Source organism: Gymnogyps californianus, chromosome 1 (assembly GCF_018139145.2).
Source record: "Gymnogyps californianus isolate 813 chromosome 1, ASM1813914v2, whole genome shotgun sequence".
NCBI lineage: Eukaryota > Metazoa > Chordata > Aves > Accipitriformes > Cathartidae > Gymnogyps > Gymnogyps californianus.
The window spans coordinates 196,384,122-196,409,317 of record NC_059471.1 but is presented as its reverse complement, the minus strand read 5'-3'; the positions used below and the strand labels follow the sequence as shown (position 1 = coordinate 196,409,317).

Sequence of the window (25,196 nt, the reverse complement as noted above, 5' to 3'; positions counted from 1 at the left end):
ATTAGCTTACCTAGAACGAGGAGGTTTGACCTACTGGATTCTGCAGGCTCTCTTTCTTCCCTTATGTCTACTCTTCACCATTCTGCTGATAGATCCAGGCTATATGGCTGGAGGGATCTGCCTAGCAGGAGATTTCCCTGCTGTAATACAAGAGGCAGATAGTGTGAATGTGTGAATAGCCTGGAAGGATCATTGTTAAGGGGACATGAGGAACAAAATTACTGAGCTTGGGCTCAGTGACCTTCTCCTTTCCATTCATGAGTTCTGCAGTAAGCATAACTCAACCTGAACTAATAATAGCTATGCAGTATTTGTTCAACAAGCAAACAAAAAGAACAACAATAACGAGCTTAACCAAGGTTCGCGTTTGCTTTCTGAGGTACAAATTGATAAAAGTCTAGCTTAGACATAAATATCAGGTTTAACCTTTTGGTTAAGGTGATGGCCCTCAGCGTAAGGAATATGACAGGTGATGCTTTGAGAGGAAACGGCAACAGATGAGGATGCTTAGACTGTAAATGTTGTAGCTTTCCCTCTTTATTTAATGAAATCACTGTAATCATAGAGAGGAAAGCAGACAAATGTTTCACAGATATGGCAAGCTTCAGCAATCAATCAAACAATTCCCCCCAACACAATGAACACAATCTTTCCAGCTCTAGGCCTCTGCCACAAAGCTAATAGCTCTACTGTTCCGGAAAGCAATCACATGCCCCATGCCGCTCCCTGCAGGTGCAGCTTTCCTGGTCAATCCAACCATAAACACTGTATTTTTGCACTCCATTATACAGGAGTAAGTTGCAATCCTGCAATCAGGAAATGCCATGATCAGAAGTCATTATGCTGAATTCTCTGAAGTAATGCAAAGGCACACAGGGAATAGCTTTCCATGATTTTAAGGCCTTTACACAGGGGCTGCTAGATTCTCAGAAACAGTAACTAGCGACTGAAGCCAAATGATAGGTTATTGCTTCCCCCTCCCCCCCCTTTTTTCCCACCAAAGCAGGAAAGGAAATTAAAGACAAATCTGGTTTTATGAAATAGAAATAGATTTTTATTATAAATAAATCTTGGGCAAAAGCAGAGCAAGCCAGAGCACTGCTGTTTCTCTTTTTGGCAGGTAACTTGGTAAAGTATGGGACAGGTGGCTCCAGGATGTAAAATACTCCATACCGCTGGAAGTGCTTGGCGATCTGTTAAAATAGCAGCTGTCCCACTCTCAACCATAAGGAGAAGGCAATTATTATAGCCTCAGCTACGGCTATAGGTAAGCAGGCAGGCTTCAGCACAACTTGAATCGCGGCTCTTTTGCTCTTGTTTACCAGAAGCCACATACTGCCCCAGGCATTTCACACAGCAAGCAGACACATCCACTATCAGCCAGAAAGAGGAAGGGTGTTCACTAACATGGGCAGTTGCCCAGACCTTAAGAAATGTGGGTTCAGTTCTTGTGCTCTCACAGACATCCTGTGGGATTTTATACAAATCATTTAGTTTGCCTGGTCCAGATACCTAAAAAGACTTGTTTTTTTCTAATGCCTAAAACCTTTATGTGCTCATCCTCTGAAGAAGAAGACACTATGAAGAGCTAGGTACCAAAGTTGCACAGGGATTAAGCGTCTAGCAAGTGTTAGAGAAAGAGTCACTCCTTTCTTCTAACACTAGGAGAAACAGACACTTTTCTATACAAGACTTCAGTGTTTGGAGAACTCATCTAGGAGTGAGAAGTATGATTGCAATTCTTCCTTCAAACTTACTGTCTTGAACCCTAGATTTCTGCCCACTGCCTAAGGCTGTCCCAGTTCCCAGCTTCCAAGGTATGGGGGAGGAGGATGGGAAGTGCAAATCGATCAATATGGGATGGGAAGGAGAAACTATTCCTCCTACAGAATGTGTAGTGTTTTGTACTGACAGAATTTAAAGACCAAACAAGCTGGAGGGCAAGTAAGCTGCTCCTCGGTTGTGTAGCATACCTGGATTCCAGCCGTTGCTTTAATCAAGTCATCAAGGACAATTTTTTTTAGTTAAAATAATTTTATCTCTTTTTCTTGGTGAATATTCGATTCTTGTTTGCAAAATGGAGCTGTGTCAAACAAAGGAAGTAAAAGCATTACCACGCCTGCATAACGCAAGTCCTTAAGGTCCTAGTGGATGGGGGAAGGACAGGGCAAAGAGAGGAAAGGAGAACTTTGATTCTGCATAAGCAGAGGGAAGCACAGAATCCAGCCACTCATTTCCTAAGTACCATAACCACCTGGAGCATCTCTTCCAGAGAAGGAGCTCAATGGATACATTTACGGAAAGCCTAATTTTTAGATCCTAGTCAGCTCGAGTATGAGAGGTATGAGTTGCTAGGCCTGAAGAGGTTGAGGCAGTTCCATTTATTCACAAAAGTAGAACTGTAGGCAAGGGACCTTCACTATTAAAACCCTGATAACTATGGACTTAGGCACTAGGAGTACAAGCCAGAGTTTTGAAGTTTATGGTATTAGATTTCTGTATCTAATTGCTGTCTATAAACTGAGGTGGACACAAAAGCTGACCTTCTGGATTTGACCCTCCATATATCTTTTCCTCCTCTTCTTATACAACTATAATAGTTTTTACATTTTCCCAAGGCTTTTTATGAGGGTAGAAGCCCTAAAAAATGCTAAGTGGTCAGCTTGCATGGTAATAAGGGTCTATATGAATATCTAAAAGGTTACATATCCTGTGGAGGGAACGTGTGACTGGAGGATATGTACCCCACTAATATGAGCAGGTAAGGGTGAGAAATGAACCCTGCTCCTGCATCAGCTGATCCTTAGGGGCATTCTCCCCACCTTACGCTATGTAAAGGGGTGCAACCTTCACCCCATGCCACGTATGTCATCCTGATGTTGAGTCACTCCCTGGCTCCTGCACAGTGATGCAGCCTGGCTTCAGTTTGTCACAGCCTGGGAAGATGCAAGCTCCTGCTGTCATGGAAGGGAAGAATAAGTTAGACTTGTAGGGAGGGACCAAACAATTAAGAGTGTAAAACTAAGCAAGTTTTTATTGCCTTGGTATATCTGGTTGTGCCTGCTTTGGTTGCTAGCATGTGCTGAGGACTGTGATCTTAAAGCATCACAGCTGTTGCTACCAATCCATGATACAATCACACCTTCAGTTTGCTGTGTGAACTTATCCTGAGGGGCGTATGTGTGCTGCACACTGTGTACGGAGTAAAGGCGGATGAGCCAACATTGCAGAAAAGGTGGGGCTAGTTATCAGATGTGGAACTCCATGTCACTGTGGCTTATTTAGAAGAAGCCCAGGTATTCACAAGTAACACAGAGTTGTGCTGAGCAGGCACATGAGTACAGGAATGGGTAATATTTTTCAAGTAAATACACTTGGCAAAAGATGCTAACAAAAATAATCAATATTCTAGTCAGTCAGAACTGATGCCATTGACTCCCTGCGCCTTGATGATATTTAAAATATTGCTGACTGCTGCTGTGTTGTTACAAGTAATGCAAATCCACACACTTTCTGACAGTGAAAAACACAGGAAAACAGAGGCTCCAGGGCCAAACAGTCTCTTGTAGCAGGAAATGTTTTCAGAACAAAAAGTGACTGGGTCATGCATAAGCTTTGCCATAGCAGTTACTCTGGCAGCTGAATAGTCTGTTGGGGGAGGCAGGTCAGTTCATCTCCCTTGACCTAGAGTACTTCTTTCCTTTATTAATTGGCTGCTTTGACTTGGTTTTGGTCCCTAGGTTTTGTTTACTTCTTTTTTTTTTTGATAAGAAAAGAAAGATGTATGGCAGAAGAGGCCACAGGAATCTGTGGACAGAAATGCCTCTCCATTGGCAATGTCTGATTTTTCAGTAACCTTGGCATATGTCATATGAATGGGCTAGGAGATAAACCCCAATCCAGGCATAGGTCACTGCTATTCCAACAATCCATCTAGCTTTACACTGACTTTCAATACACAGGAAATTTTCAAGCAAGCAAAGATCTCGTGGGAGGTGGGGTTGCATCAAGGCATGGAATCCAACTTCCATATCAGTTTCAGGGACTTTCCCTTCTGAAGCCTAAATCATCTAAATGAGAACATTCCTGAGTTAACAAGAACATGTCTCTCACTCCAAGCCGCCCACCAAAAGTCTTTAAACAAAACATAACAAGTGATTCATGGTGATATGAACTCCCCTGACACATGCACAGCCAAGACTAATATTATGGTACAGTATGTTATGCTTGATTAAACAAAATGTTTTGGTACTCACATTTGACAAGCTTTTATAAAAAGCAATTGTGTCAAGCTACGCATCTGAGTCAGGAAACTTTAATTTGTTCCAAGGCTGAGTGTTCACTGTTTTTTTTCTCCTTTTACTTCCTTGTTTCTCTGGCAAGAAGCAGCTCACGCCATCGTTGTAACACCTGAATGTACATGCCATGTCCAGACTGTCTTGCTGAACCTGCAAGGGGATGCAACAAGTAAGGAAGATCTCACTGGAGAGGTCCACAGACAGTGCTGTGGCTCAACAGGGAGCTTGAGGGTGACTGGACTGTTTTTGCAGTGTGCCTCAGGTGCTCGGAGCATGGGGAGAGAGCACTGAAATGACTGAGAGGCTCTGAACTGGATTAGCCAGGTTCAGGTAAACTCACTAGCCTGCCTTCAGTGCCTGTTCTGTGGGAAGCACGTTCAGAGTGAGCAGGAGGAAGCAGAATAAGCACAGGTAAGGAGTGAGCCCTGAGTCAGGAGTGACAGTCCTGGTACTGCTGGAGGAGATGGCTGAGCTTAGGGAGGCAGTTACAAAGATCTGGCTCGAACAGGGGCAGAACACCACTGGTCTTTTTCACACAAGCCTCATCCAGAGGAAGGTTGATAACCACTGAAGCAGACCAGATGATCAACTCCGGTCACTCACCCGACACAATTATCTAGCAGCCAAAATATAGTAGGCAGTGGCCACTTGGAGGGACAGGGCAACTAGATGCTGCAACTTTTAGATGCAGAACTGCCTGAAGAGATGGATTTTGTAGCAAGTCCATAGGTGTGTCTTGATAGGACATCCCAGGTATGACTGGCTGAAGTGAGGATGATCCTGTGAGCATGATCATCAGCTGAGAAACCAGCTGTCGCAGGAATTCTACCATGAAATAACTGCTGACACGTTCAGCTTCCCAGGAGAGGTGTGAAGCCTGATTAGCATAAGTAAGGATCAAGACTTCCATTGGATTGTGTCACCAATGTTTTCATATGCTTTAAATTTTCTTAATTTTTTAAGATCTGCATCCTGAAGTACATAAATCATTGATAAAATATTGTATGAGTTCAACCTGCTTATAAATCATCTTTAAACTATGTCACATGCTGTTGCCTGTATATCTTGATCAAACTGTGAGAAAGGCAGAGAGTGCAAGATCAAAGCAAGCAGGAAACTTCTAGTGTGGCTGGACTGGTAAAAACATCTGCTTATCGCTATGTTTGTATAATCACTGATGTCGTGGCTGTCAGACAACAGCTGATAACTTGTGTCATTCTGCACACTGCAGTTCACCAGCGGTAGCTAGGGTGCTGTAGTTTCAAGAAAGAACACGCACTGGGACTACAAGGCAGTTAATTCCAAGTGAGAGCCAAGCCTCTGCTCTTCGTACTGCTCTTCATATGTATTTTTTAAAGTGATACCTGCCATATCTTAGCCAAGATAAGGTTTATTTTAACTAATGTCTTCTGCAGCCCTAATTTATTACTTTGGGCTTTTATTACTTTGGGCTTTTATTACCAAGATGATGTTCAAAACTACCTTTCCTTTGCATCTTTAAAAAGCACCACATTATGATTTGTGTTTTAATGCTTCTGTCAATGTAAACTCCTGATGCAGTGAGATCTGTGTAGCGTTTAAAAGACAGACACTTTATCAAAAAGTTTGCAGGCATGTTGAATTAGAGCAGTGTCTTGAAAAGAAGAAACCTTGTCTCATTTGTGAGACAGTGAAGGCAAGGATAAAATAGTTAAACTTCCCACTGAGTTGTTTTTGTTGCTGGAAATATACTTGCTGTCCTTGAATAACAATTTGGGACTTCAAGCAGTGCATAAAAATTAAGTATTTAAGAGCAACCTTGCTTTTTGAAACAGACATTCACTCAGCATGAGCAACCTATGAAGTTTGCATAGGCAATATGAGCAGTTGTTCAGACATACAGTAAAAGATCTCAGAAGAAAGAGAATTCCCTCACAGCACTTACCTTGAGGCATTTTTTACTTCAACCTGGCAGGTCTTTGTGTAGCCCAAAGCCACGCTGAGGCCTCACACCTTCTCAGCTGCACTGTGTCATTATCAAAGTTCATCACAACTGTGCTGCACCTTGGCCACGGCTTTCTGAGAAAAGTGCATGGTGCAAGCATTGTGAAAAGGGTAATCCATGCCTAAGAAGAAACTCTGGAGGACAGATGACAAGCATCCTTCCAGCAGCTTGTCTTGTTTTCCCTTTCTCCCTCCACTCCCCAGTAAAGATTCATCAGCAGTTGTTACAAGTCCCTATTGCTGGAGGCCAGTGAGAGGCTGCACCTAGGATTCAGCCTGTTGCCCAGCACTGAATTGGTATCTGCGCAAGTTTGACTTTGTTTTCACTGCCGCTAGGGGTGAAAGGGACATGTAGCACATACAACAGAATCAAACAAAGGTTAAAGTCTCCATTACTGTGCTTCTTGCCCTCCCTAAAAGTCAAGCTAGTTTAGATCAATGAAACAAAAGCAGTGTTCCTACAGAAACCGCATGAATTTGAAGAGTAGGAGAAATAAGTTTACAATCATAGCTAGATATCACCACAGCCCCAGGCAAAGACAATTCACCGTTAATATTAGACTGTATTTGCATATTACATATACCTGTGTAACTCTTCTCTCAACCATTGCTTCTTCTGTCCATGTTCTCTGTTCTCCATGGGGCTGTAGCAATTGTACCGCAGCAGCTGTGATGCTTTAAGGGTGTAAGAGTTGAGGTTTGTGGGGAGAGGAATTAGCCTATATTAGATTCGTTGAGGAGAGGAATTAGCCTATATTAGGTCTGTTGATATAATTGAAAAAAGAGATATGCTTTCAGCTTCATAAGTTCTTGACTTTCACGGAGTTGGGCATTTGAAATCAAGAGTTAATGTTAAATTCTGTCTTATTGATTATGGACCCAAAAATTCCTCTCAAGCAGTGCAAATTCACTTACCTGCAAGAGTATCAAAGGCCAGTGGTCAACAACTTGTGACACAGGAGCATATTTTGAACGGCCCATAGCACAGTTTGGGATAGTGCTGGGAAATTCTGCAGTTTGCAAATTCATCTATGGAAGGCAAAAGTTTCTAGTTTCTTCTGAATTCAGTGGAATCCTTTGAATTTAAAGGACAGAGACAGTCCCTGCCCTTCAGAGGCAAGGTACTGCCAATTGGTTGATTGGTATCGTCTTGCCTCTCTGTGGGGCAGCATCCCTCACGTCCCACTGAGCTTCTACCAGAGCTGCTCTTAACCTCTAAATTGGGAAAGAAAATACAGCTTGGCATGTGCTCTTAAAAAAGTTGCTTCTCCAGCTTTAGAGCTCAATCATCTTTGAGGATGATCCATTTATTTGGGCTCGAACACAGTTTTTAATTGAAGCTGTTGAAGCTCCAGACTGAACAGTGCTTTTAAAATTTGGTGTATCTCCTATGAATCACATCATATCCTGAGATCTGTATTGTATCAAGTTGCCTTTTTACAGCTCTAGGCTAAAAACTTAAAAGCAAAGCATTTTTAAAAGGCTGAATGAAAGAAAGGAAACACAAAAAGGTTTGTCTGGCTCACGGCCAGGCCAAGGTTGCTATCTGGAGAATATTCTGAAACACAAATCACAAAATATGGAGACTTGCCATGTCATCAGTTATTTTTAGCAGAGTGAAGAAGAATGAACTCAGTTTTCAGAAACATGTAAGATTAAAGATGCAGCCTTAAAATTAACTTTTGTTTAGGTTTGTTCCTTGAACTATTGGTATCGAACACTGTGATTTGCGTTTTACATATCCCTTGTAGATGTCTGCTGTACTGTATACAAATTCAAAGTACACCATGTTTTTATATAGTAAAAGCAGTAAGATTGAATAAACAACTACGTAGTTAAAACATAATATGAAAAACAAGAGTTAGAATAATTTGGAAAAAACCCTAGTTCTACACATTTTTAAAGGACTTGAATTTCTGTACTTCAAGTGTCAGAATGCCTGATGCTTCCATAAAATTTCAGAGGGGTGACATCCAAAGATCTACTCATTCAACTTACACCTTGCTAGGTTGTTAGACATAATGTATTTCTGGCCTCTGGCCCTAATTCAGAAGATATCTTTATTCTTTTCAAGTGCTATAGTTCTTAATCTTGTACATGCTTTAGACTTTAATAGATCTCAAGTTGTGATGGCATTCATGCAGATATTGATATGCTTACTTGAAGAACCATAAGCACATGAAGTAATTTTCTAGAAACCAGTTTTGCTGTGAGACACTGTATCAGACCTACTGCTCTCCCACGTATGTGGGAGGCAAATAGTGATGACAGTGGCAGCCACTCAGTTATGCCAGGTCATGGTGAGAGAGGAACGACAATCTGTTAATCGGTTCTAGAGCTGTAGCCCACGACTTCCTTTGCTTCCTCACACTGTAGCCAATGTCCAATGTTAAATAGTTATTCCTGACTTTCACTGAACTTAGTGTAGTCAGCTTGCTGCAGAGGAAAATCCCTGCTGCTACACAGTCCCAAGCTGATTGCAAACTGGTTTGCTCCTGACAAGTCATATTGCACTGTCCAGGATGTTGCCTTTTATCAAAATAGGTTTTTCTCCTTTAAAACAAATTAAATCAAAACTGATGAAGGATCAAAATTCACCTCAGGCAAAACAACTGCTCTGTAAAATCAAGAAAATATTTCTGACACAAACTGTGACTCCTGATTGCTGAAGCTTTTCTTATGGCTGAGTGTGGCCACCGTGTTAGTGGAAGGGCTGGGCAGCCACTCCTGCACCTGTGACTGGATGCATTTGTTAGCAAGTACTAATATGAAAGAGGAGGGAGGGGAACAGGGATGTAGAGTTTTCTCAGTTCTTTGGAAATTCAAACTACTTCCCACTGTGGTACTCAAGAAATGAGTCCCGGTGTGTGTGCAGGTGATGTACAGGCCCTACTGGCACATAGAGGACCATATCCTCCTCTCTTTTCCTCACGCAAACTGGGAATAAATAATTCAACTGAAATTCATGTTGCTGAAGTAGGGAGAAGAGTCAGATCTGACGTTTTGTTTTCTGTTTTTTTTAATTAAGCTTTTCTAGCAAGTTATCACTTGCGTGTAATGCAAGATGTCCCCTTGCAGAAACCTTAAGTGCTTAACCTTAAGAAATGTTCCAGTTTAATTAAGCTGTTAAAAGAGACTGCTACTTTTAATGTAGGAGGAGGGCTACTTTCAGGGATAGCTACAGCAGAAATAGCTTCCTCCAGCAGAAATGAAATGGCTGGGGGAAAAGGAGCCAGTAGCTGGACACAGTGCAAATAAGGATTAAATAGCAACCCAAAGGAAGAATAAGGAACAGATCAGCGAGGAAGGAGATGAAGACTGAGAAAACAGAGTATGAGTAACAGTTTTAAAGAAAATGACTTGTCATGTGAAAAAGTCATGAAAATGCTAGACTGTCTCTCTGACGATACTTTGCTGTGTAAGGAAGTAGTGATCACTGTGTGAAATTATAATTTGGAAACTGGAAGGTCAAAAATGCTATCTTAAAATGCAACCTACCTCATAAAAAAGTCTGAGAGCTCAAAAAGAAACTATTTTTAAAGATTAGATTGTAGATGCACAGGATGGAGGAACTATGTATGAAGACAAGTTCAGAAGAAATGAGAAAAATAAAAAGTTAACATCCAAAGCATTACTTTATGATTCTGAAAGCAATTCTTCAGACTGAATGCATGAGAAGCCTTAGAGAAATTGGGGAAAGACTTCTAGTGCTAAACATTAGATTTCTGCAATTTGCAGTGAATGACCATGTCTGTATAATAAAAATCATCTTGAATGAGATAAGGAAGGTCAAACTGAAGAAGTAAAGAAGCAAAAAAAAAAATTTGAAAGGACAAAGGGAAAAAAGCAGCTCTGCAAATTAATGTAAGAAAGGATGCATGAAAAAGCAGCTTGTCAGAGGGGAAAGGGACTGAAGAGCATGATGGAAAAAAATGACAGTTCAGATATATAGCTGGTAATGAGGCAGTTCCTGGGTGTCTTTGCCCTGCTCCAGGGATGTGGGGAGGTCAGAACCCTGCTCAGATTCGTCGAGGATCAAAGACTTCTGAAAGCCGCATAAAGCCAATTTTTCTTTCTGACATGGTTTGGGACGCCCCTCAGCTAGTCCCATGTATATGACTGGAGTTTAAAGAAGAGAAATGGAATGAAAAGTCTGAGAAGGAGAAAGAACATAAACAGGGGAAATAGAGCTATTTTTAGCTCCCCCCCCCCCAGTACAGTGTCAAAGTGATGAAATGTAATTAATATTGATCCTCTGTGATTCAGAAACTGCCTGTAGCAGCTTCTTTGAATCCATATGCCACTGGCACAGCTGCTGTTGGTTTTCCAGGGCACAGAACTGCACCGAGCACCACAAACCACACAGAAGAGAAAAGGTACCACTGGGCATTACTCTGATGGGGGACCTGAACAGAGGCAATGATTTTAGCAAGTGCATTTAAATAGGTGCCTATCATAGCAATGCTTTAAATTGTTAGGAATTGGGGAAGGCATTCATTAAGTTGGTGCAGCAGTCGCTAGCACATATGGCCATGTTTGGGAGCACTCTTGTAGACAGAATGTATCATAACTACTCCAGGTTGTGACAGTTCCTCATGAAGTTTGTCGGCTGTGTCACCTGCGTGCACCCTCATAGAAAACCTCCTGGAAAACCTGTGTCCTGGAAAGCTGGAGGCAAGAAGAGCAGATCCTGCGGGCTGTCAAAGTGCCATTGCTGATATATTTCTGCCAATCCATTTTCATGACAAAGTTGCCACTCTTCTTCCCAGCAACGGTAAGGCACTGCATGTCACCGTCTCCCAGCCCATCTGTCCTATCAAATTGGCTTTTCTCCCTCTGGCTGTTTTGTGTTTCACTGGCGTATGCAGGTTTTAATCCCTCCATCTGATTAGTTAGCAGAAAAAACAGTCTTAATCTGATAACAGCAGGATAATGTAGCACTGCGAAGATAGGATGATTTAATTATCTAACACTTTTTATTTATTTACTTATTTATGTGCTCTTCAGCAGAATGCAATGGTTTTTGTTTCCAAGAAACTAAATAGTTGCCCTAAAAGCACACTGGATTTAAGAGCACTTTATGAAATACTGATATTCTCCAGTAAGAAGAGATTTCTCTGAGTTCATTTCTGTAGCATGTTTTTATGCCGGTGTTCCTAATGGACTTAGTCTGTCCTTGGATTGTCTCTTCTTGGCTCAATTTGCCCAGCCTGGGAAATTCTGTACATTCAGAAAAATAAAACCCAGGCAAATGTTCCCTTATTAGAAAAAGTAGCTGCCCTCCAAAGAAATTTCCTTGTAATTACTTCTACAATGATCTGGCTGAAATAACTTGCAAATTTTAAAGCTTAAATTGACAACATATCAAATGTTTGTGTTAAACAGAAGTGATATATGCAGGCCTCAACATTTTAGCTATTGGTCCCTGTCTCAGACAGATTAGCTGGGAATTTGGAAACCCATTTCTTTAAATTGTCTAAGTAAGCTTATTAGACATCTTGCAAGACATGAAAACAGGTGTTTAATAGACCTTCCCTTTGTACTGAGGTGTGAAACCCTACTTGTTCAGATTGGGAGGCACACATCTGGCACAGTCAGGACGAGGAAACGCACATCTGGGTTACATGATGGCGGTGAGCCTCCAGCCTGCCTCCCAAGCGCACAAAAACTCTCCAGAGGTCCGGCTGGGACCTTCTCTCCTGATATCCTTCCTGGTCAGTGACTCCAGGTGACCATGCACTGGTGTCTGGCTGCTCTAATCGCAGAGGGTCCCGCGGGGCGGGGAGGCTGCGGCGGGCACAGGCATGGAGAGGCAGCTTGTCCAGAGCACAGCGTGCCGAAGGCAGAACTCAAAGCATGCAGTCAGCAGCTGGACTAACTCAGGTGCAGATCAAGGCCACTGCCACTGACCTCGGTCAGACTGGAATTTGCATAGCCCTTTCAAGCGTCTTTAGCTGCTTCTGTTGGCAATATTTAGGCCTTTGATTTTAAGTTGAACATATTAATTATAATATAAAATAAATATATATTTTAACTCATCTTGCTGAGTCCAGTTTGGAGGCTTATGCCAAGGAAAAATTAAAATCACAGTGGGAATCTTCATGAAGATGTAAAATTGTATTGTATGTAAAAACACACACACAGAGACAGACACACACACAGACAGAATTATAAAAGAACAGCATCTACAGAAACCAGGCAGAGTAAAACTGACCCTTCCCCGTAATGAGCCATGGTATCATAGAATCATAGAATGGTTTGGGTTGGAAGGGACCTTTGAAGATCATCTAGTCCAACCCCCCTGCCATGGGCAGGGACATCTTTCACTAGATAAGCTTGCTCAAAGCCCCATCCAACCTGGCCTTGAACGCTTCCAAGTAGTTAAGCTGCATTACCTTGTAGGTGGATGTAGACTTCACACGGGGGCTGGGGGCTGACTTCTGGTCAAACCAGCCCATGGCATCTCCTCCTTGTGCTCTCTGTGCTAAGATGTTTTGGTTTTGAGACACTGGACCCATCTGAAAATCACCCAGTCTATTCTCAACTGGCTCCCACGTATCCATGCCAGGCAGTCCATTCTGCATGGCGAGAGCCTCCTTCCTAATGATTTGATAGCACCGAGCAAGCTTGACTCAGAGCACTGAATATAATATATGAAAGTCTTTGCTGAAGTTGGATAAATAGATAAATAGATTGATTGATTTTAGAAAAGAAGTCCACTGGTGCCTGACATAATTATTTTGCTATTTTGGGACATTGGTATGTGCATCCTGTGAATGCTGAAAGGGGAATTAATCCAGTCTGTTTTCCGAGGAAGAAGAGTTTCCTAAGAAAACAATTAACATAATAATTATAATGAGAAATGAGCTCAGGACATTTTTTTCCTCAGAAAAATGAAATGGGAAATATGATTCAGGTCTCTTACTAATGGACATTTCTGGCAGTATAAAATATGGAAGAACATTTTTTATCACAGGCATTGGGATTTTAGCTACAGTGAATTATTATCAATGTCTAAAAGACAAGAAGATCTTAAAAGTTGAAGTTTCAAAAATAAGCTATGTAAAAGACTACATCTATCATGGATCGAAACTACAGGGCAGGAGGGGGGAACAGTCACTGAATTTACAGAGGAGGATTGTAAATGCAGTGCTCTTTTTTGGAAGCTTCTAATACTTGATTCCATTGTAACCTTTTGTTAACAAGAATTTAAGTTGTTGCTTCCTCACCCCCGCATAAATGAGATTATTTTATGTAGAATATACAAGCAGTACAGCCTATTATTAATTTGGTCTCATACACTTCATCATATTTATAGTCTCACCAAATGTTAATGGCTTTGTTGAAGTTTCCTTGTTGAATATCTGCTTTGCACTGAGATTTTAATTAGAAAATTTTATACAACACAACTGACTCACTTCTTACAGTTGTGCCTTGCTCTGCCGTGGAGCTGTGCTGGTTTCCCAGGTGGGCACTGTCCTGGGGCTGTGAGCTGGTCCAGCTGAGTCCCGCAGCTCCACTGACACTGTTGCTCAGCTCTGGGTGAACCTGTGTAATCCCAAGAACTACTCACAGCCTCACTGGAGTGTTTTAAGCACCCTCTATGCTTTCTGAGCTCAGGAGAGATATTTAAGCAGCCTTTCATGTCTCTTATACCTGGCAGGAGGTTCCTTCAGAAGGTCTTCTGCCCTCCTGGTCTTTTCTCTCCAGGTTCTTGCCTTTGCACCCCGGTGCCGCTTCATGTGACGGTCACTCAGGTGTGGGCAGACAGTGTTAACACTTCCCCCCCCCCCGCCTCCTCCTCCTCACCCCACTGGGAGGGGGGAGGGGGAAGCGGCTGCATGGTGCTTAGTTGCTGGCTGGGGTTAAACCACGACAGCCCTGCAGTTACAGATATTCTCCACCTCATTACAGAACTCCCGACAGCAACACCTCTCAAGCATAACACCACCACATACTCAAAGCAACCCTCTTCCCCTTGCCCCCTTTCCACACATTGCCTTTGTCCCACCAGATGTTCACAGGACATCCTCTCCTTGTCTAAGTAACATGGAGGGGGTTTTACTCTAGGCTTACACTCAGAGGGCTGGTCAGAGAGCGATTCCTGGGCCAGGTAAGGCATGCAGGCAACTGAAGTGCGGTTCCTGAAGAAGGGTCATGTCATGTGGCTGGCATCAAGGTTGTGTTGGTCGGGATGCTGAACCCCTGCAATGGGAGGGACTGAAAAGGGGCTGCTGAGGCTGGCAGTCAGGCCACCTGGGACCCTGCTTCATCCTGTGGCAGAGCACTGGGACCTTTAGATCTAAGAGACTTGTTGCCTTCTTCCTCCTCTCAGCTCCCTGATGGTGTGTCAACCACGGGAAGATTTGTAATAGCTTCTACACAGCCTACTGGTGTGAGTGTTGGTAGGCAGCAGCAGGCAGTTACTACTGAATCACGAGCTTTCCTTGCTGCATCTGGGCAAGCTGGCAGTTTCAATGTTTGGACAAGCTGCAGTAATGTTTTTCGGCAGGTCTCAGTGTGTCTCTTTCCAAACATTAATGTGCAAAGCTCATACCTGCCCCAGATAGACTGAGAATGATGGAGAAAACACCTGCTCCCTGAGTAGATTATTCCAGGAGTTAATTATGCTCACTGTGGAAAATGTGGTCCTTGTTTCTGTTCTGGTTTTATTTGGCTTAGCTTCCAGCTAAAGAATCCTCCTTTTCCTTCAGCTTTGACTATTAGAAATCTTCTCCTAAACAGATACTTCGATCGAATCAACTCTGAGTTTCTCTTCAACAAACTAAGCAGTTTGAGGTTCTTCTGTTATTAGGTTCCCTGGGCTTCAAATCGTTCTTCTAAGTCCTTTTGGAAGTCCTTTCACATTTTTCAGAATTCTTCAAAGAAAGTATCAGTTAATGCTGGGCAGTATTCCAGGTACGGCCACAGGGTCTTCATCTCAACTGTGGTGCAGGAGTGCTCTGGGGCTTTGTGCGTTCTTGGTCTTCTAACCATGCATTAAATTAAAGCCATTCTGGCTGTGAGTTTGTCGTTGCATAAACCACTGAGTAACAGAAATTGTATCATCGCTGCTTCTTCAGACTTCAGTGCTCTACAAGCCTCCCCATGTCTCTCTGAAAGGCCACATGCATCTTTTCTATTTTAATTAAAAAGCCTTAAAGGTTCAGTTCATCTCTGAAAAAAAGAGTTATTAGAAATCTACCTCTCATAATTTATTTCCAGGCCCAGATGCCTACAGTAGCTACAATGTTAATTCTGCTTTGTATTCACTAAAGCAATTTCAGCTTGTTTGGGAACTGGTTTCATTGGTCTCTGTCCATGTTGCTGTATTTTAACACACAGCATATTCTGCAAGGCTGATGCATTAATCTGGTTAAGAAACCAGAACAGGTATTTCCAGCCTGAGAGGTTTCACTCATTGAACCCCATGGGCATTTTACTCTGTTATTGTGGATTGAATTTATAACTGTTTTTATTTCAATTGAATCAGAATTGTTATGCCGGGGATAAATTTGTCCTGGCTTGTTTACTGGCTTATTTGAATGATTACACAATTGTCACACTCTAGGAAATAATTCTGCTATTCAAAGCATATGGCTAATCAGAATTTTCTCCTTGGAAATAAAAGATTATGGGTAAATAGCATAGAGGAGAACAAGGCTGTATTATCTCATGAAAGCAATCAACAAACACTAATCCCTTTAAGTGCTCAGTTTTGAAGTGGAATAGCACTGTGCATGGTATAGAATTAGAAATAAAATATATGGAATACAAAGGGATCAGTCTGTACTACTAGAGAAGTGGACAAAGCAATTAGACAAATCACTTCATTCTCCAGTTTGCACGTGTCTGTAAGAAATGCGCTTTCCTCCTGTTATTCACATGCTGGATTGCTGTTTGCACAGCTCTTTGTGATTTTCAGTTAATATTGCAAGGGATAGAGTAATTATATTTGTTTTAGAAGTACTGTTATTATGTCAACACTAGTATTTCTGTTACCTACTTATCACTTTCAATCATCCTATGTGAACCTTGCTATTTTTTTTTTTTTTAGTTTGGACAAATGGTTTAGCTGATTACCATAGGCATTTGTTTCACTTGAAAAATGCCCAAGAAAGGACATCAGGCTGTACTTGGCCACATTAGATATTGCTTTCAAGAACATGAAGGAGACCTGGCTGGAGATCTTTAGAACCTCATCATTCATATAAAGTTTGCTGACCTTTCTCACAGTTGCCCAGCAACAAAGCATCCAAGCCCATCTGTTTTAGTGAATGACTTGGGAAGCAATGGGTTAATAAATAACGCAAAGATACAGGACTTCGAAAGTAAGGTCTTGACAGCTCATGTCTTCAACACATCAAGCTGAATTTTAACCTAGAAAAATTCTTTCTCTTGTAATATTTAAAAAAATGTCTTGTAAGTCTGTTGAAATTTAAACTGTGAATTAAATGCCTCTACACAGAGAAACTTTAAGATCATAATCAACCTCTAGATGACGTATGTTCTACCTGAATAAGTTGAAGAAAAAATGGTTTTGCCAGACACATGTTCTCACCTTAAAAATCATATGGACAAAATACTTCTAACACATGGGTTGCTGTATAAGGTAGGATTGCCAAGACATTAACACCATCTTCATTTTGTCACTGCTTTGCCATGCTGGGTTTATATATCCTAATTGCTCTTCAGCCCTACAGTGCTATATATGCCATTTCAGTAAAACATTCACAACTACTCAGGTCTGTTATTCAGAATATAGCTCTTAATAGAGTTGTAAAATAGCTTCTAGGGAAGCCTTCCCTTCTGAAAATAGGCCACGACAATGAGGTTGCAACTGTGTGTGAAAAATTTTGCCAGAAATGTTTATAAGCCCTGGTACAGCCCTGGGTGAGGACGGGTTCTATCAGCGCTTGATGCACAACAGCCATATCATTTAAGTGAAGGCAAAAGCGAGTAGAAATATTTCATCGTGTTACCAAGAAACGAGCTTCCTTGTGAAATTTATTGCCCATGAAAATAATGGATTGTAGAATTAACCTGTCACACAGAGAAACATAACATGGCCTCGCGGTCTCAGCTCAATGGCCGTGGTCAGACCGGAGGTTACTGGCAGCATGGATGATGCTGAGGTATACACAGTTTCATGAAATAATTGCAGCAGAAATCTCCCAGTCAATTTTTGTTTTTTTCATACAGTGCAAAAAAGCGTGAATTAACGTCTTCAAGATCTTTTTTATAATTCCCAGGGCTGGCGCTACTCCCTGAGCGGTGTTCGGGCCCTGAAGGCTGCAGAGCCATGCAGGGAGGCTGGCTGACCATGTCTAAAGAGAGGGCCTGTGGAAAGTGTCACCAGAGAAAGGTTACTAGTGCCAGGGCCTCATTGAATGGCGCCTGAGTGTTTCCTAATGGCCTCTCCAGCGGGGTTTCAGAGAACCGCAGCCCTTCCGGACTGGCTGCCTGGCACGCTGATGGACACATAGATGTATCTTAGCTGCTTCCTCTGGAAGCGCTGGAGAAACGGGGAATGCGAGAGGTCAAAGCAGGCTTCTCTGAGAGGCTCCAGCTAATTAGAGGCGTTGTGGGAATTGGAAACCCTGGCCTTTAAAGCGCGTTAAAAATAAATGTTTTATTGTTGCTACCCAATCGTCTGATTTGGGGTCAGCCAGTGCCAGCCAGGCCGCCCTGCCCGAGGGCGAGCACCGGGAAATCTTCTTTTCCGTTCTCTTCCTGAGCCCTCGGGCAGGGGGAGGGGGCGAGGGCTCGGCCGCTACAGCCGCCCGGCCCCGGCGTGAGCGGCCCCGCCGCGCGCGGCCCCGCCGCCGGCAGCCGGCGACAGCGGCCTCCCCGCGGGCACGGCGGCGGCGCGGGGGCAGCCGAAGCGAGGCGCCTTCCCGACGGCTGCCGACGGCGCCCCGCCCGCCGCTAGATGGCGCCCGCCGCCAGCCGGAGCCGCCGCCGCCGCCCTGAGGGCGCCCGGCTGCTGGGCGGGGGAGCGGGGCCGGGGCACCCCTTGGCCGCCACTTTAAACTTGCCCAAGGGGTCTCTGTTTATTTATTTTTTAAACAGGTGTTGAGGGTTTTGACACAGGCAGGTGAGCGCCCGGAGATTTTTCAGGCAGGGAGAGTCGCAAGGCGTTTGGCGCCCGCTGGCCCATGTTCCCGCCTCCTCCCTCAGCCCCTCGGTGGAGGCCCCCGCTGGCGTTAGCGGCGGGAAGGGTGTCCTGCAGCCCCGAGCCCCGTTTTGAACAAACCCGCTTGCATCTGCGCTCACGCCCTCTTTGCCTGTGCTGCCTATTGCACCGAGTGAATTACCGGCACCAATGTTTGCCGACAAGATGCGTTTAAGTAATTACGCAGCTAAAAGAAAAGCACACCGTAAGATTGAAGTCTCTCTCGACCACCAAACTGTATTTTTTAGTACAATTACGATGCAAAAGGTGGTAAATGACAATAATATAAAAGCGTTTTTTAATCTACTTTAAACAAATTTTAGTGGTGTGTGGCATTTTACACTACAGAAATTTTTAAATAATTTGGGATTTTTTTTCCACTTGAGCAGTACAGTCTTAGTAGTGTCTATTTTTCAGTTTGCCAGGAGAGAGAGAAGAATTTCCTAGGAATGCAAGAAGCTATTCAGTCTACTGGTTTATGAGGATGTCCACTGGTAATATTTATCAACTTGCAGTGTTTTTGCTGTCTCGTCCGGAGGGGAATTCTAGCCAGGGAGTTTGGGAAGGGTGCTCATTTTAGTGTTTGTAATATTTTTGCAAGCTGTGTGCTACTCATTAGAGAAAACAGCAAAACCAAAATGAATCCTAAAGCAGTTGGAACAAATGCAATAGGAGAGAAAACAGCACCAGCTTGCTTTTGTGACCAAGGTCAAAAAGGAGAAATTGAAGGAAAATAACACTGTAGAAATGTTCCAGAACGTAGTAGTTTTAATTTTCTTAGCATTAAGCTAAGGCTTCAGGGAACTGATGCAGCCTTTCTGATAGAGGTGATTTAGTGTCAGAAATCTGAGATAAAACTGAGTTTGTGTGGGAGGGAAATAGATAGAGGTTTAACTGAAGAACATTTCTTATAAATTAGGACAACTGAGCAGAACCTACTTCTGGTGCTTATGGTTCTGCTGAAATACTGAGTTTTTTCTGTAAAGGCAGAGGAAAAGCATTCTAATTAATTAGATTTATTTACAGCAACTGGGTTTGGGATCAAAATAATTGCCTTGAGACTGAAGTGCAGCTGTAACACACATTCCAGATGTGAAATGTAACACTGTGTTGCGGCCGACCTTATTTTCTGATTTTAAACCCAAAATTGGTCAGGACTGGTAAGTGAATACATTCATACCATCCTCTGAATTAATCCAATGCAGAGGTGCTGTCACATTCCCCAAATAATCAGATGCTTTTTGGGGGCAGGCGGGGAAATAGCTTCCTGCCAGATGAAAGGTCACCCAGAGAAAGGTCATCCACTTGGGTCTGGGAGGTAGGAAACTGCTATGCCCTGGGGCATGTATGCTCACAAGATCTTAATTTGCATTGCAGTTTGAAGCTCGACCCAGCAAGAAGTTACCACCTCACTCCTCGTGTGGATCATGTCTGCGATCTTCAGGCGAGGGAGTCCACCAGGAATGCCCCCCCCCGCCCTGCTCCTGGGGAAAGCAGCCAGGTGTGTGCAGCCCCCTGCTGCACTTCACCTGCAGAGAGCGCGCGCTTCCCGCGCGTCCTTTTTTTTTTATTCTCCCATAGTTCGGACCATTTTTATATTAGGCCACTGAGAGACATCATGTGAACAGCTTAGTGAAAACAAAAAATGATAAAAGAAGCCGTAGAAAAGCTAAGCTTTGCCACTTTCCTCAGGCACCTAATGAGACCTAATGTGCACAAGAGCATTGAACAAGCTTTCCCATGACTCTCGCAGCTTCTTTTCCAGCAGGTGGTGATGACAAGTGAGTATCTGCTTTTCTCAGTAATTTTTAAAGGAAATTGGATATGCTGTCCCATGCTTAATGCTTATTTCAAACTGAGACAATTAGTCAATCTAATTAAACTGATATGTGTAATTTTTTTCATTCCTTTGTTACTCTTTCCTCAGCATAGCTGGACAGAAATATCGCAAGCGTGTGATGTACATCCCCACTCTACTATGGTTTTTTTACCTATCAGAAATGGTTTTCTTTAAAACTCCAGCTGGCTTAATTCTTCTGAAGTGTCTTTTTACGTCTGTTTTAGGTGTCTGATTGAGATATGCTGAATAGGCCAGATTTTGAGAGGCCCAATTGTCTGATTCCTCAGGAAAAAAAGGCAGGTCCCTTTGAGAAGCCTTTGTTTTGGAAGCAAAATTCAGTGCATTTTCCATAGGAGGCAGCCTGGGCTTAATGTAGACAGAGCACAAAACCTCCCACAGTTCATTAGGTTAGGGAGAACTGTACAAGAAACTCCAAAGTTAACTGAAATGTACTTTATTTCCTCCTAACTTGTGCTATCAGATGTCAAACTTTCTTATAACAGGAAAGGATTTCTTTTGGCATAGGTCACTGTACTGGGTCTCCCTTCTGTAAAAATTTCAGTGCTGCCTCAGCATCACTGAGGGCTCGGAGGAGCAGGGGTTGCTACGTTTGGGCATGGACATTCAGCAGTGCGTTCAACAGTAGACAGCCTGAGAGGGTATAATGTCCAGGAGGGTAAAACAAGCCATTTTGAGCACTAACTGACGAGTGGTCCTTCATGAGGAGGAAAAAGAATTCCTACAAGAACTAGTCCAGATCCCCACATTGCCTACCCCAACTTATGATTTCTCCATTAGTAGAACTGTCAAACAAGTTTGAGATATTCCCTTAGGTGATTTTAAACATTAGCTTTCTGGCGGAAGCCCAGGCTGGGTTGTAAGGTGTTGTATAGTGCTAGGCAATGGACCAAATTTCATCCCAAGATAGGCAAGGATGTTATGGAAAGGAATGGCAGTGTTTATCCTTGAATAAACAAGCTTTTTAATTTGCTCCTTAATGTGTCAGAAACAGCTGTTTTACCTTTCTGTGAGTCTGAACTCTCAAACAAGGACATATTGGGGACAATATAGGAAACAGCATAGAAAAAGTAGCTCAATGGTAGAAAGTTAAATATAGCCTAGCAGAAGAAAGCGTGGAGTATTATTGTTCTGTCTGAGATATGGTAATTGTCTTGGTATATTAATTTTTCAGCTATAGATACTTGTATCATGGTAACTTTAGAGGTATAATTTAATTAATGCTCTTCATATAATGCTTTTGCATCTGTAGATATAGTTTTAGGGCATGTATATTCAAAACATCAGAATTAGAGAGTTTACCCAGCAATGATGTCAGAGAGTTGGGATGGTTCCTGTGTCCTCTGTGTCTCTGTCTATCCTATGTCTGTGCTGCGAGTTGTGTGAATACCTGATTTTCTCAGCCAAAAAATAAAACAAAATTAACATTAGATTAAGAACCTTCACATCACTGTACAGAGAACTTAGCCCAGTAGCCTGTCTGTCACAGTGACTATGGCACTTCAGCAGTAATGCTCAGAGAAAGCACAAGAAAGAGCATGTGAAGAGTGATCTAGCCTCCCCTCCTGAGTCAGAGGTTGAATTAAGACTACTTTTTTTTTTTTTAAATTAATTTTTACCGGTGGACCAGCCCTCCCTGAATTTCTCTAATGACTTTTTGACTTTATCTACACTTTTGGCCTGCACAGCAGCCTATGACAATATAATTATGCACTATGCAAGGAAATATCTGCTCTCTCCTCCTAGTTTGACACCTGGTAATTTCAATGGGTGCCTTGTAGTTTTTGTGTGGTGCTACGCAGTGAATAGTCATTACCTCGTCACCTCTTCGGCACCATTCATTGTTTATAGCCTTCCTCATTTGTCTTTTCCCAACCTGAAGACTGCTCATCTGTTTGGTGTTCTCTTATACAGAAACTGTTTGCTGCCTTGGACCATCCTCACTGCCTTCATCTCTCCTTTTCAACTGCTACCCACCCTGAGGTGAAAGGACCAGACTGCATGCAAAGGCTTATCCAGCATGGACAGGTTTTTGTCAAAATAAAACATGAGAATAGATTATAACCTTGTTTTGATTTGTTTCTGAACAGGTCTGATAAAATCGAAGGGTTTGAGTCACAAAGTGAGAGAAGTGCTAGTGATGTCCCTTATATATACATCTCAGTTGTCATGATGGCATGACGTTGTCAGTCATGAAAGGAATGAAATCTGAGTTCAGATCCTTTCTGCCTACCTTTGAGAAGGGAACTGAGCTAGTGCCTGAGCTACAGGCTGATCCGGACAAAGTCTCTCTTGTTTTAGCTGCTCTGGTTTTGCTCAGAGCTCTTTGAAAGCCGCTGGAGTAGGGACTGAACCCCAACCATTTCACTTCCCAGGCGTGTGCCTTTAGCACTCGGTTAGGGAAACAGTCCGTTGCTCATGCTCTTCTCTGCATGCCGGTGCTATGAACAGCAAACTATCGAACGGCCTTAGTAGCTATCAGTTTATTTCCTTGAATAAGTTTGGGCTGATGTCCTCCAGGACACAGGAGTTCAGAATCCTAATGACTCAGGGCTGTTTTATCAAACAACTGCAGTTGCTGAGGGTGTAGTTGCTAATTACTGAGCTGGTACTACACCCACCTAAGCAGTGCTAGAAGCAGCTGTTCAGGAACAGCATATCTTTGTGATAAAACTATTGTGGCACTGTTGCAGATGAGTGATTTAGGATCCTTAAAGAATTTGTAAAAGTGCAACTTAACAGTTCAATGGCAAGGTTCAGTCTATTACTTACTACATGGGAGAAACGTACAAAGGAAAATTGAGTTAGAATCGATTTAGAATGATTTGCACAGAGATTGGAGATGCAAAAAGGTAAGGGAGACCCTCCCGTTGAGTCACGAGGTTCAGAATGGACCCCCTTGCTTTCTAAACTTCTAATGGAGCTTGGGTGCAGCTAGATCCAAACTTAGTCTTAGACCTGGTCAACGGTTTATATCTAAGAGATTCAAAGGGTAAGGAAAACCTCCTGTTGAGTCATGAGGTTCAGAATGGACCCTCTTGCTTTCTAAACTCCTTCTCAGAGAGGAGTCTAGGTGCGGCTGGATCCAATCTTAGTCTCAGAGTTGGTCAACGGTTTATGGCTAAGGGAATCATATGTGCACAATCAATCCTTTTTATCACTTAGTTAGGATTACAAAGTTTAGCATGCTATTAATCACTTACCGATCCGTCCAGGCGTCCGGTGTTAGTTCGCTCCGAAGTTCGAGCCCTCGGTTTCCTGAAACAGACTCTCAGGCATCGAGTCTTAAAAAAATAAATAATTTAGTAGAGTGGTACAGCAGCAGGGTCAGCCCCAGCTGGGTGCCCCTGCAGAGGGGGCGGGGAGAGGAGAAGGAGAGGAAGGACGGGAGGAAGGACGGAAGGAAGGACGGAAGGACCCAAACAAAGAAATCCCTGGGTAATTATACCCTTACAGACTATTCACCCGCCCCTCACACATTCTTCATACTCTCTTTGTGTGTCCTCCACGCGCCCTTTGGTCCAATAGTGGTTCTGGCCTGACACCTTCTGACTGCTTATTGGATTCCTTCACTGTCTCCAGACAGGCCGTTCATTATCTTGTTGAGTTGCAGGTGCTGTTGACGGTTTTAGCCTTGAAGCCTCCTTATCTTCTGATTTACGCTGGCTCTGGAGGCCCTTGTTTTGACTCAGTAGGTACACGTTCAGTAAATCTAAGTGAAAGTTTACAGCTTGCGGCCTAAGATTTCAGCAAATCTAGCTACTCATGCTAAGTAAAGCTAAGCAAACAGGCATACTAAATCACACAACATTATAACTTTAAGTGATTCATTCTATTTAAAACTTACTTATTTAAGCTAAACGACTATTGTCTCTTAATATTGAGAGGCATCCCTGCTCAAGGGGAGAGTTGCCTGGCATGCAGTCCAGTTGCTGCCCGGGGAGAACTCAACTTGGGCTCACCCAACGATCTGTCGTTGGTAAAAGAACTTGTTGCTGGAGATCACCACCATGCAGCCATGCTGCCTAGCAGGGAGAGCTCAAAGAAGGCTCGCTTAGGCTGCCATTTATGGGGTAAAGCGGTTGGCTGATAGTCGAATTGCATACAATGGGAGAGGTATGCATGAGACTCCTTGTACCCACAACTTTCACTGTGTCGCTCTCTCCTGTGTGGGTTTCCTAGAGGAGTTCTTGGCCTGGCTACGGCTCAGGCCTTTACCTCCTTTGCAGCCTGTACCAAACTGCTGCTGGTTTGGTTAAGGGGGATCAAGTGCATCTGTCACAGGCACTGGCCTTGCTTCGACTACTCAGAAAAATTTCTTTGGAAGTTGAGAAGGAGGCATTGCCGGAGCTCAGCCCAGCTGCCCACACACTCCCACCAGCAAAGGTGCTTTCACTGATCAAAAAAAGGACAGATGTTTCTTAGACAACACTTAGGCAGCAGAGAGCCTGTCAGCTTGGAACTTTCTCTTCAGCTTGAAAACTAAAGATATAATTTCTGTTGGGTGTGGAGTTCAGCAGCTTCTGGTCCAAGCAACACATGGCTTCTCTGATATATCTGGCCTCAGTGCCGAGCCCTCCCCACCCTTCTACCCGCTCTTGGCCCCCTCCCTCCAGGCTTTTGGAAACACAGCCACAGACATCCCGTACAACAAAGAAGAAAAAACACCTTTTAACCTATTGCCAAGACAAAAAAAGGGCATGTGGCCTATTTTGACTGTACAAGTCTTTTAGGTAGGTGTAATTACAGACAGTGTTGTTGGCTTCCATTAGGCTTAATTAGATGCGGATTGGTAGGCAGCTCTCACTCTGGCCAGTATCTCTTCCACATGGCTCTTCCTGCCCTGGAAGTATTCTGCAGCAACACTCAGGTGCTGCTTTCT

At 43.1% G+C, this 25,196-nt stretch overlaps 2 long non-coding RNA genes across 3 annotated transcripts; one reads left to right on the top strand and one right to left on the bottom strand.

Moving 5' to 3' along the window:
- Nucleotides 1–1,010: 1,010 nt before the first annotated feature.
- On the bottom strand, nt 1,011–23,691 carry LOC127022420 (uncharacterized). Of its 2 annotated transcripts, XR_007767343.1 has the most exons (5): nt 23,518–23,691; nt 6,866–6,956; nt 6,223–6,356; nt 4,257–4,448; nt 1,011–2,957 (listed from the first exon to the last, which is right to left on the bottom strand). It is a non-coding gene; the product is annotated as an uncharacterized LOC127022420 (long non-coding RNA). The 2 variants fall into 2 exon arrangements; XR_007767342.1 differs by lacking the exon at nt 6,866–6,956.
- LOC127022428 (uncharacterized) lies at nt 18,886–22,355 on the top strand. The gene is made up of 4 exons (XR_007767345.1): nt 18,886–18,950; nt 19,834–19,957; nt 20,149–20,237; nt 22,229–22,355. It is a non-coding gene; the product is annotated as an uncharacterized LOC127022428 (long non-coding RNA).
- Nucleotides 23,692–25,196: the final 1,505 nt, after the last annotated feature.